This window comes from Pimephales promelas, chromosome 1, assembly GCF_988280905.1.
Source record: "Pimephales promelas chromosome 1, fPimPro1.hap1.1, whole genome shotgun sequence".
NCBI lineage: Eukaryota > Metazoa > Chordata > Actinopteri > Cypriniformes > Leuciscidae > Pimephales > Pimephales promelas.
In genome coordinates, this window is record NC_142769.1 from 30,055,055 (window position 1) to 30,069,560 (window position 14,506).

Sequence of the window (14,506 nt, forward strand, 5' to 3'; positions counted from 1 at the left end):
TTTTTTCTGGTCGAAATTTTGAATTTCGATATCTCAGCTCTGGAAGGGTCTAAAGCCTCCATTGTTGCACTCAGGTCTATGTCTCATGGCCCTCTATCAGAATCCAGAGTTTTGAGAAGATTGGGGATACTTAATTTTTCGCCCAAAAAAAAAACGTAAGGGTAAGTAAGACTGTCGTTTTTTTTTTCTGGTCGAAATTTTTAATTTCGATATCTCAGCTCTGGAAGGGTCTAGAGCCTCCATTTTTTTCACTCAGGTCTAAGTCTCACGGCCCTCTATCAGAATTCAGAGTTTTGAGAAGATTGGGGATGCTTCATTTTTTGCCCCAAAAAAAAAACGTAAGGGGTAACACTGTCGTTTTTTTTTTCTGGTCGAAATTTTGAATTTCGATATCTCAGCTCTGGAAGGGTCTAGAGCCTCCATTGTTGCACTCAGGTCTAAATCTCATGGCCCTCTATCAGAATCCAGAGTTTTGAGAAGATTGGGGATACTACATTTTTCGCCCCAAAAAAAAAACGTAAGGGGTAACACTGTTGTTGTTTTTTTCTGGTCGAAATGTTAAATTTCGATATCTCAGCTCTGAAAGGGTCTAGAGCCTCCATTGTTGCACTCAGGTCTATGTCTCATGGCCCTCTATCAGAATCCAGAGTTTTGAGAAGATTGGGGATACTTAATTTTTCGTCCAAAAAAAAAACGTAAGGGGTAACACTGTCGTTTTTTTTTTCTGGTCGAAATTTTTAATTTCGATATCTCAGCTCTGGAAGGGTCTAGAGCCTCCATTTTTTCACTCAGGTCTAAGTCTCACGGCCCTCTATCAGAATCCAGAGTTTTGAGAAGATTGGGGATGCTTCATTTTTCGCCCAAAAAAAAAAACGTAAGGGGTAACACTGTCGTTTTTTTTTCTTTTCGAAATTTTGAATTTCGATATCTCCGCTCTGGAAGGGTCTAGAGCCTCCATTGTTGCACTCAGGTCTAAGTCTCATGGCCCTCTATCAGAATCCAGAGTTTTGAGAAGATTGGGGATACTTAATTTTTCGCCCAAAAAAAAAACGTAAGGGGTAACACAGTCGTTTTTTTTTTCGGGTCGAAATTTTGATTTTCGATATCTTAGTTCTGGAAGGGTCTAGAGCCTCCATTGTTGCACTCAAGTCTAAGTCTCATGGCCCTCTATCAGAATCCACAGTTTTGAGAAGATTGGGGATACTTAATTTTTCGCCCAAAAAAAAACGTAAGGGGTAACACTCGTTTTTTTTTTTCGGGTCGAAATTTTGAGTTTCGACATCTCAGCTCTGGAAGGGTCTAGAGCCTCCATTGTTGCACTCAAGTCTAAGTCTCTGGGCCCTCTATCAGAATCCAGAGTTTTGAGAAGATTGGGGATACTTAATTTTTCGCCCCAAAAAAAAAAAAACGTAAGGGGTAACACTGTCGTTTTTTTTTCTGGTCGAAATTTTGAATTTCGATATCTCAGCTCTGGAAGGGTCTAGAGCCTCCATTGTTGCACTCAGGTCTATGTCTCATGGCCCTCTATCAGAATCCAGAGTTTTGAGAAGATTGGGGATACTAAATTTTTCGCCCAAAAAAAAAACGTAAGGGGTAACACTGTCGTTTTTTTTTCTGGCCGGTTCGAAATTTTGAATTTCGATATCTCAGCTCTGGAAGGGTCTAGAGCCTCCATTGTTGCACTCAGGTCTATGTCTCATGGCCCTCTATCAGAATCCAGAGTTTTGAGAAGATTGGGGATACTTCATTTTTCGCCCCCCAAAAAAAAACGTAAGGGGTAACACTGTCGTTTTTTTTTTCTGGTCGAAATTTTGAATTTCGATATCTCAGCTCTGGAAGGGTCTAGAGCCTCCATTTCTTGCACTCAGGTCTAAGTCTCATGGCCCTCTATCAGAATCCAGAGTTTTGAGAAGATTAGGGATACTTAATTTTTCGCCCAAAAAAAAAACCGTAAGGGGTAACACTGTCGTTTTTTTTACGGGTCGAAAGTTTGATTTTCGATATCTCAGCTCTGGAAGGGACTAGAGCCTCCATTGTTGCACTCAGGTCTAAGTCTCATGGCCCTCTATCAGAATCCAGAGTTTTGAGAAGATTGGGGATACTTAATTTTTCGCCCCCCCCCCCAAAAAAACGTAAGGGGTAACACTGTCGTTTTTTTTTTCGGGTCGAAATTTTGAGTTTCGACATCTCAACTCTGGAAGGGTCTAGAGCCTCCATTGTTGCACTCAGGTCTATGTCTCATGGCCCTCTATCAGAATCCAGAGTTTTGAGAAGATTGGGGATACTTAATTTTTTGCCCAAAAAAAAAAAAACGTAAGGGGTAACACTGTCGTTTTTTTTTCTGGTCGAAATTTTGAATTTCGATATCTCAGCTCTGGAAGGGTCTAGAGCCTCCATTGTTGCACTCAGGTCTAAGTCTCATGGCCCTCTATCAGAATCCAGAGTTTTGAGAAGATTAGGGATTCTTAATTTTTCGCCCCCCAAAAAAAACGTAAGGGGTAACACTGTCGTTTTTTTTACGGGTCGAAATTTTGATTTTTGATATCTCAGCTCTGGAAGGGTCTAGAGCCTCCATTGTTGCACTCAGGTCTAAGTCTCATGGCCCTCTATCAGAATCCAGAGTTTTGAGAAGATTGGGGATACTTAATTTTTCGCCCCCCCCCCCCCAAAAAAACGTAAGGGGTAACACTGTCGTTTTTTTTTCTGGTCGAAATTTTGATTTTCAATATCTCAGCTCTGGAAGGGTCTAGAGCCTCCATTTTTGCACCCAGGTTTAAGTCTCATGGCCCTCTATCAGAATCCAGAGTTTTGAAAAGATTGAAGAAACTTCATTTTTCGCCCGAAAAAAAAAATGTAATGGGTAACACTGTCGGTTTTTTTTATGGTCGAAATTTTGATTTTCGATATCTCAGCTCTGGAAGGGTCTAGAGCCTCCATTGTTGCACTCAGGTCTATGTCTCATGGCCCTCTATCAGAATCCAGAGTTTTGAGAAGATTGGGGATACTTAATTTTTCGCCCAAAAAAAAACGTAAGGGGTAACACTGTCGTTTTTTTTTTTCTGGTCGAAATTTTTAATTTCGATATCTCAGCTCTGGAAGGGTCTAGAGCCTCCATTTCTTGCACTCAGGTCTAAGTCTCATGGCCCTCTATCAGAATCCAGAGTTTTGAGAAGATTAGGGATACTTAATTTTTCGCCCAAAAAAAAAACCGTAAGGGGTAACACTGTCGTTTTTTTTACGGGTCGAAAGTTTGATTTTCGATATCTCAGCTCTGGAAGGGACTAGAGCCTCCATTGTTGCACTCAGGTCTAAGTCTCATGGCCCTCTATCAGAATCCAGAGTTTTGAGAAGATTGGGGATACTTAATTTTTCGCCCCCCCCCCAAAAAAACGTAAGGGGTAACACTGTCGTTTTTTTTTCGGGTCGAAATTTTGAGTTTCGACATCTCAACTCTGGAAGGGTCTAGAGCCTCCATTGTTGCACTCAGGTCTATGTCTCATGGCCCTCTATCAGAATCCAGAGTTTTGAGAAGATTGGGGATACTTAATTTTTTGCCCAAAAAAAAAAAAACGTAAGGGGTAACACTGTCGTTTTTTTTTCTGGTCGAAATTTTGAATTTCGATATCTCAGCTCTGGAAGGGTCTAGAGCCTCCATTGTTGCACTCAGGTCTAAGTCTCATGGCCCTCTATCAGAATCCAGAGTTTTGAGAAGATTAGGGATTCTTAATTTTTCGCCCCCCAAAAAAAACGTAAGGGGTAACACTGTCGTTTTTTTTACGGGTCGAAATTTTGATTTTTGATATCTCAGCTCTGGAAGGGTCTAGAGCCTCCATTGTTGCACTCAGGTCTAAGTCTCATGGCCCTCTATCAGAATCCAGAGTTTTGAGAAGATTGGGGATACTTAATTTTTCGCCCCCCCCCCCAAAAAAAAACGTAAGGGGTAACACTGTCGTTTTTTTTTCTGGTCGAAATTTTGATTTTCAATATCTCAGCTCTGGAAGGGTCTAGAGCCTCCATTTTTGCACTCAGGTTTAAGTCTCATGGCCCTCTATCAGAATCCAGAGTTTTGAGAAGATTGAAGAAACTTCATTTTTCGCCCGAAAAAAAAAAACGTAATGGGTAACACTGTCGGTTTTTTTTATGGTCGAAATTTTGATTTTCGATATCTCAGCTCTGGAAGGGTCTAGAGCCTCCATTGTTGCACTCAGGTCTATGTCTCATGGCCCTCTATCAGAATCCAGAGTTTTGAGAAGATTGGGGATACTTAATTTTTCGCCCAAAAAAAAACGTAAGGGGTAACACTGTCGTTTTTTTTTTTCTGGTCGAAATTTTTAATTTCGATATCTCAGCTCTGGAAGGGTCTAGAGCCTCCATTGTTGCACTCAGGTCTATGTCTCATGGCCCTCTATCAGAATCCAGAGTTTTGAGAAGATTGGGGATACTTAATTTTTCGCCCAAAAAAAAACGTAAGGGGTAACACTGTCGTTTTTTTTTCTGGTCGAAATTTTGAGTTTCGATATCTCAGCTCTGGAAGGGTCTAGAGCCTCCATTGTTGCACTCAGGTCTATGTCTCATGGCCCTCTATCAGAATCCAGAGTTTTGAGAAGATTGGGGATACTTAATTTTTCGCCCAAAAAAAAAACGTAAGGGGTAACACTGTCGTTTTTTTTTCTGGTCGAAATTTTGAGTTTCGATATCTCAGCTCTGGAAGGGTCTAGAGCCTCCATTGTTGCACTCAGGTCTAAGTCTCATGGCCCTCTATCAGAATCCAGAGTTTTGAGAAGATTGGGGATACTTAATTTTTCGCCCAAAAAAAAACGTAAGGGGTAACACTGTCGTTTTTTTTCGGGTCGAAATTTTGAGTTTTGATATCTCAGCACTGGAAGGGTCTAGAGCCTCCATTGTTGCACTCAGGTCTATGTCTCATGGCCCTCTATCAGAATCCAGAGTTTTAAGAAGATTGGGGATACTAAATTTTTCGCCCAAAAAAAAACGTAAGGGGTAACACTGTCGTTTTTTTTTGTCTGGTCGAAATTTTGAATTTCGATATCTCAGCTCTGGAAGGGTCTAAAGCCTCCATTGTTGCACTCAGGTCTATGTCTCACGGCCCTCTATCAGAATCCAGAGTTTTGAGAAGATTGGGGATACTTCATTTTTCGCCCAAAAAAAAAACGTAAGGGGTAACACTGTCGTTTTTTTTCTGGTCGAAATTTTGAATTTCGATATCTCAGCTCTGGAAGGGTCTAGAGCCTCCATTGTTGCACTCAGGTCTAAGTCTCATGGCCCTCTATCAGAATCCAGAGTTTTGAGAAGATTGGGGATACTAAATTTTTCGCCCAAAAAAAAATGTAAGGGGTAACACTGTTGTTTCTTTTTTTTTTCCGGTCGAAATGTTGAATTTCGATATCTCAGCTCTGAAAGGGTCTAGAGCCTCCATTGTTGCACTCAGGTCTATGTCTCATGGCCCTCTATCAGAATCCAGAGTTTTGAGAAGATTGGGGATACTTAATTTTTCGCCCCAAAAAAAAAAAACGTAAGGGGTAACACTGTCGTTTTTTTTTTTTCTGGTCGAAATTTTTAATTTCGATATCTCAGCTCTGGAAGGGTCTAGAGCCTCCATTTTTTCACTCAGGTCTAAGTCTCACGGCCCTCTATCAGAATCCAGAGTTTTGAGAAGATTGGGGATGCTTCATTTTTCGCCCAAAAAAAAAAAACGTAAGGGGTAACACTGTCGTTTTTTTTTTTCGGGTCGAAATTTTGAGTTTCAACATCTCAGCTCTGGAAGGGTCTAGAGCCTCCATTGTTGCACTCAAGTCTAAGTCTCTGGGCCCTCTATCAGAATCCAGAGTTTTGAGAAGATTGGGGATACTTAATTTTTCGCCCCAAAAAAAAAACGTAAGGGGTAACACTGTCGTTTTTTTTTTCGGGTCGAAATTTTGGGTTTCGACATCTCAGCTCTGGAAAGGTCTAGTGCCTCCATTGTTGCACTCAGGTCTATGTCTCATGGCCCTCTATCAGAATCCAGAGTTTTGAGAAGATTGGGGATACTTAATTTTTCGCCCCCCCAAAAAAAACGTAAGGGGTAACACTGTCGTTTTTTTTTCTGGTCGAAATTTTGATTTTCAATATCTCAGCTCTGGAAGGGTCTAGAGCCTCCATTTTTGCACTCAGGTTTAAGTCTCATGGCCCTCTATCAGAATCCAGAGTTTTGAGAAGATTGGAGAAACTTCATTTTTCGCCCGAAAAAAAACAAAAAACCGTAAGGGGTAACACTGTCGTTTTTTTTTTCTGGTCGAAATTTTGATTTTCGATATCTCAGCTCTGGAAGGGTCTAGAGCCTCCGTTGTTGCACTCAGGTCTATGTCTCATGGCCCTCTATCAGAATCCAGAGTTTTGAGAAGATTGGGGATACTTAATTTTTCGCCCAAAAAAAAACCCGTAAGGGGTAACACTGTTGTTGTTTTTTTCTGGTCTAAATGTTGAATTTCGATATCTTAGCTCTGGAAGGGTCTAGAGCCTCCATTGTTGCACTCAGGTCTATGTCTCATGGCCCTCTATCAGAATCCAGAGTTTTGAGAAGATTGGGGATACTTAATTTTTCGCCCAAAAAAAAAACGTAAGGGGTAACACTGTCGGTTTTTTTTTTCTGGTCGAAATTTTTAATTTCGATATCTCAGCTCTGGAAGGGTCTAGAGCCTCCATTTTTGCACTCAGGTCTATGTCTCATGGCCCTCTATCAGAATCCAGAGTTTTGAGAAGATTGGGGATACTTAATTTTTCGCCCAAAAAAAAAAACGTAAGGGGTAACACTGTCGTTTTTTTTTTCTGGTCGAAATTTTGATTTTCGATATCTCAGCTCTGGAAGGGTCTAGAGCCTCCATTGTTGCACTCAGGTCTATATCTCATGGCCCTCTATCAGAATCCAGAGTTTTGAGAAGATTGGGGATACTTAATTTTTCGCCCAAAAAAAAAACGTAAGGGGTAACACTGTCGTTTTTTTTTCTGGTCGAAATTTTTAACTTCGATATCTCAGCTCTGGAAGGGTCTAGAGCCTCCATTTTTGCACTCAGGTTTAAGTCTCATGGCCCTCTATCAGAATCCAGAGTTTTGAGAAGATTGGAGAAACTTCATTTTTCGCCCGGAAAAAAAAAACCGTAAGGGGTAACACTGTCGTTTTTTTTTTCGGGTCGAAATTTTGAGTTTCGACATCTCAGCTCTGGAAGGGTCTAGAGCCTCCATTGTTGCACTCAAGTCTAAGTCTCATGGCCCTCTATCAGAATCCAGAGTTTTGAGAAGATTGGGGATACTTAATTTTTCGCCCCAAAAAAAAAACGTAAGGGGTAACACTGTCGTTTTTTTTTTTCGGGTCGAAATTTTGAGTTTCGACATCTCAGCTCTGGAAGGGTCTAGAGCCTCCATTGTTGCACTCAGGTCTATGTCTCATGGCCCTCTATCAGAATCCAGAGTTTTGAGAAGATTGGGGATACTTAATTTTTCGCCCCCCCCAAAAAAAACGTAAGGGGTAACACTGTCGTTTTTTTTTCTGGTCGAAATTTTGATTTTCAATATCTCAGCTCTGGAAGGGTCTAGAGCCTCCATTTTTGCACTCAGGTTTAAGTCTCATGGCCCTCTATCAGAATCCAGAGTTTTGAGAAGATTGGAGAAACTTCATTTTTCGCCCGAAAAAAAAAACGTAAGGGGTAACACTGTCGTTTTTTTTTTCTGGTCGAAATTTTGATTTTCGATATCTCAGCTCTGGAAGGGTCTAGAGCCTCCATTGTTGCACTCAGGTCTATGTCTCATGGCCCTCTATCAGAATCCAGAGTTTTGAGAAGATTGGGGATACTCAATTTTTCGCCAAAAAAAAAAACGTAAGGGGTAACACTGTCGTTTTTTTTTTTCTGGTCGAAATTTTGATTTTCGATATCTCAGCTCTGGAAGGGTCTAGAGCCTCCATTGTTGCACTCAAGTCTAAGTCTCAAGGCCCTCTATCAGAATCCAGAGTTTTGAGAAGATTGGGGATACTTAAATTTTCGCCCAAAAAAAAAAAACCATAAGGGGTAACACTGTCGTTTTTTTCGGGTCGAAATTTTGAGTTTCGATATCTCAGCACTGGAAGGGTCTAGAGCCTCCATTGTTGCACTCAGGTCTATGTCTCATGGCCCTCTTCAAGTAAATGTACTCCGATACTGTCCGGCTCTGTTTTTCCGGTGTCCCCCAGCTCCTCGTTTAAGCAAAAGGTACTTTAAAACAACGTATTACATCGACGTTAAACCACGTTAACCGTGTTAACCATAACCTTTTAAATACTCAACCTAGTTCCGTTGTTTAGCAACGAGAAGAAACTCCTGTAACTTCAGTGCCCAACCCATCACGACAAGACGTGAAATAATCACGTTGGTCCACTTTGGAAAACGTGTAGATGTCACGGTTTAACTGCAGTAGGGCTGCAACAACTAATCGATAAAATCTGTTATAATCGATTATGAAAATCGTTGTCAACGAATGTCATTATCGATTAGTTGGTCTGATTACATCACGGGGATTGTTTACATGGAACATGCGCTTTACATGCGCTTCATGAGGCGCACATGCAGTCTCTCTCCCTCGCCGCTCTACTCTGCCTCGCGCGCGCAACACCGACGGTTTGGAGCACATTATCTTCTGTCTCGCATGCGCGCTCTTGATTCTGTGAGTTTGAACTAATTTGCGGGCATCAGGAAACCGCTATCAATATGCAGCATACACGAAAATCATTCACCTTTCGGCAAATTCGCCGTTTTGAAACCAAAATAGGTGACCTACGTTAATCGTGTATACTTTATGAAGCCATACTATAGTATAATGTGATAAAAAATGTATATTTAAGTCATTAAATTCAAGTTAACCTAAGCTTTTCCCTCCACTGCGGCTGTCAGTCATTCTCTATTCTGTGTTCAAACAGCGCGTCGCGTTACAACAGTTAACATGATGATCTCTTTCCAAGATGATTCAATGTTATTATTATAATTGATCCGTAGATAAAGGTCTATGATGGTTTTTCTATCTTGCTAGACTTTTATTGCTGTAACTTAATCACTTTCTACTGAGTGTCTGTTAGATCTCAACACTAGGCTATAGTAGAGTCGGCGCAGTATAATTGTTCTTCACGTGCACAGTAGCCTAACTGAAATTTAAAACTGTTAAAAGAAAAGGCTTAATAAACTATTGCATAGATACTGTATAATACACAGTCAATATGTCTTTCTCTTTCCTTGGTGCTTTTAACTTTAATGCGGCGGACACTGAAGAGCTGCGTGCCGCCCTGTGACTCAAGCGCATCATTCAGCGCTCGCGATGCGCATAAGCACTTTGTGCAGCTCTTTCATGATCATGTCATAATACTTGAATGAAAGCTTATTAATAGCCTTTCTTGTTCTGTCCTATCTATTATATTTTGCTTCCTCACTAAACAGCTGTGCTTTACATTTAAAACAGTTGTGCATCTGATTTTAAAGATGTTTTTCATGAATGTATAACAACAATACAAAGAGCAATGTGTACGTTTTACCAGAGTTAGTGCTACACTTATTGTCTCTTATTTGTTCCCCACTAAGGAATGTTTTTTTTTTTTCACTAAATGTTCAGATTTTTTTAAATTATTGTGCACTTGTGATATTTCTAGGCTAAGTTTTGCTGAGTTATCCACTAATCTAGTTTACAATAGCATTTTTGTCATAGGTTATGGTCATTTTTTTATTTTTTATTTGTTGTTTTTCTTTATAATGAAGTTGTCTGTATTAAGTAGATTGTTTAACACACAAAAGAGTGTGGTTTTTAGGGTTTTATTTTGTTATAATAAACAAAAAAATGGAATATAAATTTTTATCCGATTAATCGATTAATCGAAAAAATAATCGTCCGATTAATCGATTATCAAAATAATCGTTAGTTGCAGCCCTACACTGCAGTGATAGTTTAAACTCAAAACCATAAATAGGGCTATACTGCCCTCTTGTGTCAAATTCTTTCTATATTTATTTTTCCAACAAATAACCCGCAATAAAAATCCATCCAATACAACTTTGAACTCAACACATTCAGTGGCTCAGTTGATAAAGCGTTGGGCTTCAATCAAGAAGATTCCAGTCTTGCTTACATTAAATTGTTGTGATTTTATCAAACAAAGTGGCCAAAACAACATTTCTCCAGCCGACAAGACGTGAAATAATCACTTTGGTCCACTTTGGAAAACGTGTAGATGTCACGGTTTCACTCCCTCAAACTAGAAACTTACACTTAAACTGAAACTTAAACTTACCATAACGACCTATTGGTTTTTGACATTTTGACACCAACGACCTATTGGACCTAACGAATTTTTGGTTTAAGTGCTATAACACGCTTTGATGATTGGGCTGGGTTTGCCTGAACTTTTCTCCAAAACTATACAGTAAAATGACTTTTGATCGCTCTCTCTCTTCTCTCTCTCTCTTCTGGACTGCGAATGTCAAATTTGCATCACAGACAAATGGTTTAATTTAAATATAGTTTATACTGTATATAGAAATGGCTGGCGATATAAACATGTTCAAGATAACGTCTTTATAGGAATAATAAATAATTTCTCCAGTACCGACAGCAGAACCGATAACGTCCGAGCTTATCGATACAGCGGTCTTTCAAAATTCAGTACCGGGGCCCGTTTAATACCGGGTTTCGGTACCCATCCCTAATCATTACATATATTAATAATGAGTGTATACATATACAAACATTAAATTCAACAAAAAAATGCTAAATAAATTTATCGATAATTAATATTAATATTCAATTTAATTTACATTAATAAAGTAGGCAATAATAATGTATAATAAAAAATCAAATTATATATATATATATATATATATATACATTCATAAACATTCATAATTAACAATTAAATGTAAAAAAAATGATGTATGATAATTAACATTATCATGAGCATGAATAAATTAAATCTTTAAAAATAAAATTTAAATTAATGTAAATCATATAGGCCTACAAACATTAAAATAATAATAAAAAATGAAAAAGTCATGTTTTTTAAAAAAATATATATTTTTTATCTCCGAATAAGATGGAAAATAGCAGAAAGTAGTGTCTAAAAAACGTAAATATTAACTAAAAATGTATGATAATGTTTAATAATATGAACATGAATACATTATAATTGGTATAATTAATATTTAAGCCTGGAAACATTACAAAAACAACAAACAAACAATATTAAAAGTCATGTGTTAAGAAAAGATCATGAAATTGTATTATTTGTGTCCTAATACGATGGAAAATATCAGGCAAAAGAATCAAAATCAATTTTGGCGTCCTTCAGCACCCATACCGTAACTGCAGGATTTGACGCGCATGCAAAAAAAAAAAAAAAATGTGCGGCTAGCTTGACCGTGTATTTTCCACGCGCGGCCCACTTGACCGCAGTGTTCTAAGCGCGAACACCTGACATGCACATGTACTAAAAGCTTGTCTAACAGCGCCTGGTTGCTGGACTAAGTTATCTTTGGAGTATTATTTCGCTATTACTCTCAAATACACACAAGGTTTACATAAAAACATTTATGTTATGTCTAAACTCAAAGCAAACCGAGAAAATTGAGAGAAATCTGCTTGTCAAATGCTCCGTGTATATTAGACGCGTCGCGCATAGGTCTTAAAGTGACAGTAGCCCTAATAATACACATGCAGCCGCTTGTTCTTAAAGGGATAGTTGACCCCAAAATAAAAATTCTGTCATTGTTTATTCACTGTAATGTTGTTCCAAACCTGTATTAATTTATTTCTTGTGCTGAACAAAAAAGATATTTTGAAGAATGTGGGTAACCAGACAGTTGCTGGTCCCCATTAACATCCATAGGGAAAAATTTACTATGGAAAATTACTATATTTAAATACTATAAAACTATATACTACATACTATATAAAATACTATATTTTCCTGCTTTTTTGTCCTTAGCCAATCACATGCCTGATTGATGTGGCATCCATATATAAAAAAAAAGATTTGCCATATGCAGCTGTTTCTACATTTGGCACCATAAATCGAAACTGATTTCCCCCTTGGTGTTGAATAGAACATTCCAGCTTTTGGGGCAAATTTTCTTTGTCGTTTACTCAACTTACCCATGGTTAACTTTGTTAATGTTAATGTTTTTTTTTTCTCCAGCCCTCTGCCATGGCTGCTGATATTGAGAGAGCTGTCACCCTGCCAAGCACACCTCGATTAGTTGTCCCAGGTATAATCTTCCCTTATTTTGTAAAAGTTAATTCTTTATTGAATTCATGTGTTTGACGGAGGACTGTTGCACATAAAAAAATAATTTATTTGAGAATGTTCAAGTGGTGGTGTGGAAGTCTTTCTCCACTTGAACATTACTGAATTCATCTAGGTGGCAATAGTGTGTTGTGCAGCTTTTAGTTATCATATTGTTAATGTTTCATATCATATTGCTATGCTATCATAATGTTTTAGAAGAGATACTTCGTGGCGCAGACACATGGAATATCTCAGTGGAAGGAGCATGTGTGATGGGGCCCCACAGTAACCTCCTGCATGGACTGGCAGCAGTCTTCGCTGCCTACTTTGTCTTTAACTTGCAATATCCAGCAGAAGTCGCAAGCACACTTGAATTCCTTCAGAGGTGAGTTTAAACATGACACTGTCATGAAAATGATTATAGCAATTATGGAGGTATATTTGATTTAAATCAACTTAATGCCTGTGACAGTGCGATTTGTAGTTGTAGAGAAAATCCACACATTACACACACACACACACACACATCAAGAAATGTGAAGTTGTGGAGAAATTTTGCACATGCTCAAATCAGTATGTGAATTTACCCAAATCATTTTAAGCGAACTTAAAATACAATTGTGCATCATTTCATAAAGTTCATATACGTTTATGAAATGAAATGCACAATTGTATTTTAAGTTCACGCTGAAACTACATTTTTCTTTTTCTTTTTTAAATAATCCATTAAACTTGCTGAGAAATGATTGTGTGAACTAAAATGAGCAGTATACATATACAAGACATATACAAGAAATATTCTTCAAGGTTGCAACTCTCATTGGATGAATTCACATATTGATTTACAGTTGTTCATAAATTTCTCCACGACTTCACATTTCTTGATGCTGGTGTATAAATGCGTTTCACACCAAATCACTGCAGCAACTGTATCAAAAATGTGAGCGTACAAGTTCATTAAAGGGATAGTTCACTTTGAAATTAATTTTTGATATGTTTTAGCTTACCTCAATGGCATCCAAGATGTAGGTGTCTTTGTTTCCACAGTATTTTCCATTTTGATATATTTTTAGGTCAAACCGTTCCTGTCTGTCAGTCATATAATGGAGGTGTATGGTCACCACTTCAAAGAGCATGCACAGAGAAGTCCAAATTAAACTAGATTCAATGACTCATAAATGTAAGTACACATTGATGGCCTAAGACACGAAACGAGTGGTTTGTGTGAGAAAACGAACAGTATTTATATCGTTTTTACCTCTTGTAACCACAGCCGTATCCAACTGATCTGACGGCACGGGCGCTTTGGTCTGCACAAGCCCCGGAAGTGATCTCTTGTGCATGTACACACATTGTTTACACAGATTTTAGAAGTTTAACTTTTCACTGTGAAGATCTAAACATATTTAGATGTACAGGAAATCCCAATGGAAGACGATTTCGATATTTAGATCTTCACAGTGAAAGGTAAAACTTCCAAAATCTGTGTAAACAATGAGTGATGCACATGCGCGAGAGATCACTTCCGGGGCTTTCTGGCGCGCTTGCGCAGATAGAAGCGGCCTCGCCCTCAGAGTACTTGGACGTCACTGCGATTACACAAGGTAAAAACGATATTAATACCGTTTGTTTTCTCTCACAAACCGCTCGTTTCGTGTCTTAGGCCATCAATGTGTACTTACATTTACGAGTCATTAAATCATGTTTAATTTGGACTTCTCTGTGCATGCTCTTTGGGGTGGGCCCCATAAATCTCCATGATGCATAGACAACGACGGTTTGTCCTAAAAATATCAAAATGGAAAATACTGTGGAAACAAAGACACCTACATCTTGGATGCCCTTGAGATAAGCTAAAACATCAAAAGGAATTTGAGATGGTGTAATTTGGGAGAGAAAAAATGTTTACAAGTTTGCAACTCTTCTCTCTTTGGCTTCAAATTTACTGATACACATGCATGGCTTTTGTCTATAACTACAAATCACACTGTCACAGGCGTTCAGTTGATTTGAATCAAATATACCTCCATTAGTAATGACGAAAACGAACAGTATTTATGTTGTTTTTACCTCTTGTAATCACAGCCACGTTCAAGTGATCTAAGGGCACGGGCGCTTTGTGGCTGTGGCTACATGAGGTAAAAACGATATAAATACTGTTCATTTTCTCACACAAACCGCTCGTTTCGTGTCTTAGGCCATCAATGTTTACTTACA

The 14,506-nt window shown here is 38.5% G+C and overlaps 1 long non-coding RNA gene across 1 annotated transcript in view; it reads left to right on the forward strand.

Moving 5' to 3' along the window:
* LOC148998447 (uncharacterized) overlaps positions 1-12,802 on the forward strand; it is a 63,193-nt gene extending 50,391 nt beyond the window's left edge. Inside the window, exons 2-3 of the long non-coding RNA XR_016158748.1 lie at positions 12,200-12,269; positions 12,506-12,802. This is a non-coding gene — a long non-coding RNA (uncharacterized LOC148998447). The remainder of the gene's footprint in view (positions 1-12,199; positions 12,270-12,505) is intronic.
* The last annotated feature ends 1,704 nt before the right edge of the window (positions 12,803-14,506 follow it).